This window comes from Vicia villosa, linkage group LG1, assembly GCF_029867415.1.
Source record: "Vicia villosa cultivar HV-30 ecotype Madison, WI linkage group LG1, Vvil1.0, whole genome shotgun sequence".
Classification (NCBI taxonomy): Eukaryota; Viridiplantae; Streptophyta; class Magnoliopsida; order Fabales; family Fabaceae; genus Vicia; species Vicia villosa.
Genome location: NC_081180.1, coordinates 24,026,054 through 24,033,359, shown reverse-complemented (window position 1 = coordinate 24,033,359; position 7,306 = coordinate 24,026,054).

Below are 7,306 nucleotides of genomic sequence, written 5' to 3'. Positions count from 1 at the left end.
TGTTTGAGGCTGGAACGTTCAAAGTCGAACTCATGGTTTGTTTCCAAAATGGGTTCGAAAATTTCACCCAAAAGAGAAAGGCGAGTAATGGCTGCCACATCGAATAACGTAGGCGTCATCATGCCACAAGGGAACTGGAAAGTGTTGATCGAACCTTTCCAAAAGAGGATTGAGGAAAGAATCATACAAGGATTTATTCAGTGTGCATACCTTGATACTTGAATGGCGTAAAAAATGCCAGCATCCACCCACTGTGCCTTACATTTCGACTAGACTTTGTTAAGTTAGGCCAAATATTCCTTATTCTTTGGGGCAGGCATAGATCGAAAGACCTTAGCAGAAGGGTCCATGATTCTCAATTGAAAACTCCTGTTTCAATAGCTGGGGGTTTTGCTGGAGTATAACAAGGGAAAATATTTTTGACTTTCGACGGTTGCGTCTTCGCATATGGGCAAGGACCATGGAAACCACAAAGTTTGTTGTCCACCACGAAGGGAATCAACATTTGTTGTTGCCACTTTTTTGCTCTTGATTCTTCATAAGATGATGGTTGAGGAATGCCTTGCAAGGCTTCTGTTTCTGTTAACGAGAAAGCTATGGGGTTATCACGAGTGTTTATCGGAGTTAACATCATTTCCATGGTAAAAAAAGCAAACAAGACGAGAAGAAAGGGTTTCTGGTTCATTGAATGCAATGAGAGAAAAGAAGAAGCAAAATTCACAACTAAGAGGGATAATAAAACCAAGCACTTGGACTCCAATGGTAAAGGAGCTCCTGATAAGAATGTAATTCGGGGAATACCGAGTTCGGTTCCTAGGTGGGAACAATGCTTGGCTAGTGCCCATACCTCTCGACACAAGCTTTGGATTACTAGTCCCCCTTTCCCATGGGAACCAGAGTGGGAAAGCCAAAAAAAGGGAAAATGATATTTATATGAAGCTCAAATACCAAAAATAGAACGGGTGATAGGTATGTGTACAGCAGGAAACAGTTCCACTACTAGGAAGTGGGAGAGTTGGTAGTGATAGCTTTAAAACCCATGATCTAGGGAGTAAGGGTAAATAGTAATCATGAAATATAATGGCAAAGCCTAAAAAATTGCAGCGTATAAAGTGGTAATCATGACTAATGACGTCAGTAGCATAAAGTGACTGTCGAAAATTTCAAGCAAGCGAAAAAGGCTCAGTTTGTAGATCGAGCATGGTCGAAAATTGAAGTTGGCCTTTTGGGTGACAATTTGTTAACTAAGAAATTTTCGAATTCGACTAAGGCTTTGAGGAAGGTATACAAAAAACCAAACAAAGGATCGTCGACAAGAAAATAGACATAAAGAAGTCGGCAAGCATGGCAAAGGCGGGAGGGAATGTTTTCAAAAGAGAGTTGGTCATGTCGACATGAAAGCAAAAGGAGTTAGAGAGTTTTTTTAGAAAATGTTAAAGTAGTGGAGAGTGAATAATATGTAGTTATAAAATGTGGGAAAGTGGCATATGGAAGTTTTGCACGGGTGAAGACGTGGCAGATTAGGATTGGTCAAGATAGAATAACAATTATGCTTTATTTGTCTATATAAGTAGATGCATGTTTCATTTTTAAAGGTCGCATTTCATTACATTATAAAGAAAACGCTTAAAGTATCCCATTCAAGAGAGAAACGAGCTATTTTTCTGACATGTATGTAAGCGTCCATCTTTTACATACAAAGAAATTTACATTTCAAGTTAATACTTTACAAGTCCTCTTTTACTTTGTTTGAATCTTTTTTGTTCTACTTCATTTTCTTGCGTTTATCTTGTTTGAAATTAACCCAAAAATTACAATCCAACCTAGCAACATTTGCAAACTTAACACAAGTCTAGGATTTTTGTAGCCGATCCTGCAAGTTAACTTTAAAAAAAGGCTAGAGATTGTTTGCCAGAAATCTGTGCAAACACCCACTAACACGTTTTTAATCAACAATGTGTCAGACTCTTCTCCTTCCTCATTTCTCTTTTACTCTCTCAAACTCTCTTAGCTCACTCCCAAATGTATACTCTCAACATTTAATCAATTAAAGAGATCAACACCAAACTCACATTTGGTAAGTTTTTTATTTCTCCATACACTTTTTATTTATCGATACATTTGTAAAAATTGAGCAATGTGTTTGACATATTGTGTAATAGGTAGTTTAGATAAGTTATTTAACGGAGCAATGTGTTTGATAGGTAGTTTAGATGAGTAGTGTGTTTTTAGAAAGTAAGATATCCATGCATTTTTGCAATTTTTGTTCTTTTTGATTTGCGAGTTAGTACGAAAATGCACTTAAGTATTAGTCCAAACTTTGATTTTCTAGAAATTTGGAAATACATTTCTGTATTTAGTTTGTCTGCATTGTTTGCCTTTATTTTCATTGTGTTTCATATGGGTTTGATTTTTCCTACCATGTATTGCTTGTATGGTTTAATTATAGGTATTATGGCTGATAATCAAGATAGAATGAGGCTCAACAGAGTGTCATAACATGAATCGTTGGTAGGGAAAAAGCACGACTCTACAAGCATCGACTGGTTCTAATTCATTTGATGTGGAGGCATCAACTTTTGGGGTTCATGCATCTCCATCTTCGTCTTCTGAAAGGAGGTAGGTGTCACATTCTAATACACTGGAAGCCTCGCTGGTCCAAGTTGGAACACCCTAAGTTGATGTCGTTCCCGAGAGGTTTGGAGGAGGAACGTACCACTTATCGTTTTTGCCTCTATATTCGGACATGTTGCTAGGCAAGTGCGAAACGAAGAGATAAAATTTATCTATATTTATTCTTTGAAACACATGTGTTATGATATTCATAGTTTTTGACGATGATTTATTTTTTAATGAGCGTGATACTTTAAAATGCTTCAACCATGGCCAAAATATTGTGAGGTTGCATCACCCTTAAGATCAATGATTTCACGATGTGATGTAGTTATTTGGGTGTTGAGACTTATGCATGATCGATTATTCTACTATTAACTATGGTATGTTGTCAGCGTTCGTTGAGAGATGACACTTTGAGACGTCATCTTTTCATTTTCCACATAGTGAGATATCCATCACACTACAGGATGTGTCATGCCTGCTTCATCTTTCGATCAGGGGAAGACTATTAGACCTAGTAGATTTAGAGTTTGGCCTAACTCATCCCTACAAAATGGCTTGTAAGATGAGGGGTGCCACTATATATAAACCCTTTGTTGGCTTTATCTTTAACTAGTGTGAGACTTGTGTTTTTCCAAGTACACCCCTTCATGTCCAACACTATTGGGCTTGGTGTGTGGATATAAACAATGGGTGACATGAATTATCGATATGTGGGACTTGGTTTTTCCAATACACCCCCTTGCGCCCATCACTTTTTTTGAAGTTGGTGCACATATATAAATGATGGGTGACCTGAATTGATAGGCTTATGATATCATGATAGGATTGGAGTTTAACATAACTCATCCCTACAAAATCAACTTGTATGGTGACGGGTGCCACTCTATGAGGCCACTCCATGATTATCATAGATGAGGTACTAGAGATGATGTTGACTTATTTGGGAGCTGGCCAAGAGAAGATAGAAGACACCCAAAAGTGTCATGCTAGATTTGAATTCCTAGAGAGGTTGTATCTACAATAATTCAAAGCGGTAGAGCAAGCGATGGTGATAATGAGCAGGTTATGTAGCATATAGCATATGCATAAAGAGTATACTTGTTGTACTTAGTTGGCACGTCCATATATGGATAATAGTGCAAATTACATGGATGTCGTTTACCTTGAATTCTTCGCTAACTTGGAGCAGATTCATGAGTACAACTAAGGATCACTTGTTTGGTCTACCTGTACTCCAAGTTAGTTGAAAGTTATATGTGAAAGATCAAATAGTTGATAGCTAATTGCACGCTGTTGACGGTAATATATTTGCATCCATCAATGTTTATGTACCATTTTTATAACACTTGTGTTGTGCCATTACTAATAATTCATATGTATAATTTTCAGACATGGATCCTCCACTACTTCCCAAACATATTTGGCTGGTCATATGTTGATACCTACAACGAGGATATGCCACGTGCTTGTGCATTTTTCTTGCTCAGATGGAATCAGGCGACTGAGGCCTTTAGAGTGTATCTTGAACGCATAGTAGCAGGATATACACTTCCAAGCGTACGTAAATCACCATCAGATGCTTCACTTGGAGGACATAGACTTTACTCTTGGTGGTTTACTTGTGGGTTATGTTTGATGTATCCATATTTATCTGAGTGCGTCATGCGCTAGTCCAGGTATCTGCAGTTTTTGCCAAGAGATTCCTGCTCTAACTATGTTTCGCAAAGATGTAAATGTCATGCATGATAATTTCCTTAATCATCTAGTATCAACTGAAGCACGATATATCGTAGCTCCTAGCGACTAGGGTTATGCATTCTGCTACGTTCAATGGCACTTCAGAGTGTCACGTGCTTATATAGCACCAGATGCTTCGGAAGATCCACCTAGACCATCTCATTAGGAGATATTAAAGGAGGAGTAAGTTAGGACAGACTATGATGTTGATGTGTTGCCTACATGTTAATGTATGATGGATGTTGCACAAATGGGTATAGACAAAGTAGTCTTTTTGGGAGACTCTCTTGGGAGGGCATCGTAGATGTCAATCTTACTGAGGCACGAATGACACTGTAGTACAAGAGATAATGTAGGAACATGGGGTTCGGGATATGGAGTAGTATATTATTAATATTAAGAGCACTGTTATCGTTTGTAATTTATTTTGACTTTATTAAGAACTCGGGATTTTTATATGGCACTTTCATCTTCTTTGATATGTATATGGTTTAATTTATAAACATAAATTATTATGATAATATAGGTATAATACATGGTCAATTACATCGGTTTTTTTTATAAAAAATTTAAAATTTACTGTATAGGGTGAAGACGAAAGTGCATATCCCTATTTTGATACGGAGATGCATCTCCGATTTAATTTACGTGTAAATGAGAGTTTCTTAGCTAGGAATGCATAAGGTGCGTGAAGGTGAATATGGAAGTACATCTCCGGACTAATTTTAGGCAGAAAAGAGATGAGATTCATTTACGCATGTATTTGGTGTGAAAAAGGTGAGTCCAAAAATGCACTTCCGAATTAGTAGAGTATTTTTGGACTTCCCTATGGTGTTTCTCCACGACTAAGGCTGGAAGAAGCAATTCCCCAAAATAACTATCATTAGCTTAATTTATTTTGGACCAATTAAAGACCCACAGAAAAAAGCCCATATAAAATATCCTCGTAGCAATATCCACGTAGTAGACATAAGAACATGTGAGTCAAAAGGCTGACACATGATTCCAACTAGGGGTGTTCGTGGTTCAAGAACTGCACTGAACTGAACTAAATTAGTGGTTCAGTTCAGTTTTTAAAAACCACTTTAATAAAAAACCAATTAACTGTTAAAGCAGTTCTAATTCAGTTTTAAATTGGTTTTGAACCAGATTGTATCTATAAACTGGTTTACAATCAATTTCTAGTTATAAACTGGTTTAAAACTAGTTTATATTAAAAAGTCAAATTTATTTTATAAATTATTTTCAAAATTGTTTTTTTTAAATTTATCTCCCTCTCTTATATATATATATATATATATATATATATATATATATATATATATATATATATATATATATATATATATATATATATATATAAGTTATGCCAAGTAAATTTTTCTACCAGTATTGAAATGATATTAAATCACTTATGGTTTTCTCTGTCGCAGTTCCAGTTTTTCTAAGTTGGAGTTTTTAATTAATTAGCCTATTCGATGTTAAAAACAAAAACGAAAAGTTAAAAGATGAATTTTGAATTGGGAATCATAAGCCATGGAGAATAATAAATTGGATACTGTAACGCGAAAGTATCTCAATTTAGAGCAAAAAAATATTCAATTGATTGATAATGCATGCAGCACATTCTTAGGAAAGGGATAATGAATATCAATTTAGTGTATACATTATTTAATGACTAATTTAATATTAATCGTTGATATTAATCTAATGGCCGCAAAATGATCCTCTCATCTCTCACCATAAATACTCCTCTCACTTAATTCATATTTTTCGATAAAATTTGATTTTTTGTTTTTTTCGAAAAAACTCATTTTTTCATATTTACAAATAACTCGATTTTTACGTGTTTTTGGAAACTCAATTTTTCATTTTTTTTTTCAAAAAACTAAAATTTTTGTATTTTGGAAAAAACTGATTTTTTGCATTTCCGAAAAATTCAATTTTTCGTGTTTTAGAAAACTCAATTTTTTTCGAAAAAACCCGATTTTTTGTATTTCCAAAAATCTCGATTTTTTCGTGTTTCCGAAAATTTGATTTTTTTATTTTTTTCGAAAACACTTGTTTTTTATATTTTCGAAAAATTCGATTTTTTATGAAAAAAAAAATGATTTTTCGTATTTTTGAAAATTTTGATTAAAATTGTAAGTAAACATAATTTATTGAATCATAAAAATATTACATACAGTGAATATATTTTTACGGATTTTTTTAAAATTTTTTAGAAAAAAATTATTTTTAGGTTTTTTTAATTTTTTGGAAAATAAATATTCTTTAATTTTCAGAAAAAAATTATTTTTAGATTTTTTTAATTTTCAGGAAAATAAATATTTTTTAATTTTTTTTGTGCTAAATTATTATTTTTGGTTTTAGTAAAAAACAAATATTTTCGAACCAGTTTATAAAACGAAACTGGTTCTAAACCGGTTTTAAACTGAATTTGAATTGTTTAAATTAAATGGTTCAGTTCATTAACCATTTAAGCGGTTCAGTGTTTTAATGGTGCAAAACAATTCAGTTCTAGTATACAATTCAGTTAACCATATTTTTGAACACCCCTAATTCCAACTACTATTGCATCTTCCAATCTTATCAGACGAATCCCCACATTTCACAACCCATTTAATTATATTCAAATATTAAATTAAACATATTATTATGAATATTATTAGCCTGTATATTAAATATAATTATATAAATATTAGTTATATTAATTATAGATATAAGAGTATTTATGTTATTTTATAGTTATATATCTTTCTTTTCCCTCATTTCAAACAATGAAAAATCCACCTCATTTTCCATTCCCATTTCCCTCACTTTCTTTCTTTCAACATTCTTTTCTTTTCTCTTTGTAGTCCAAAGAAAACATTATTGCTCAGGAGCCAACATGAAGAAAATGGGGAAAGCATTGCTATTTTACTACAGATAACTTAGTTAAATAAATTAT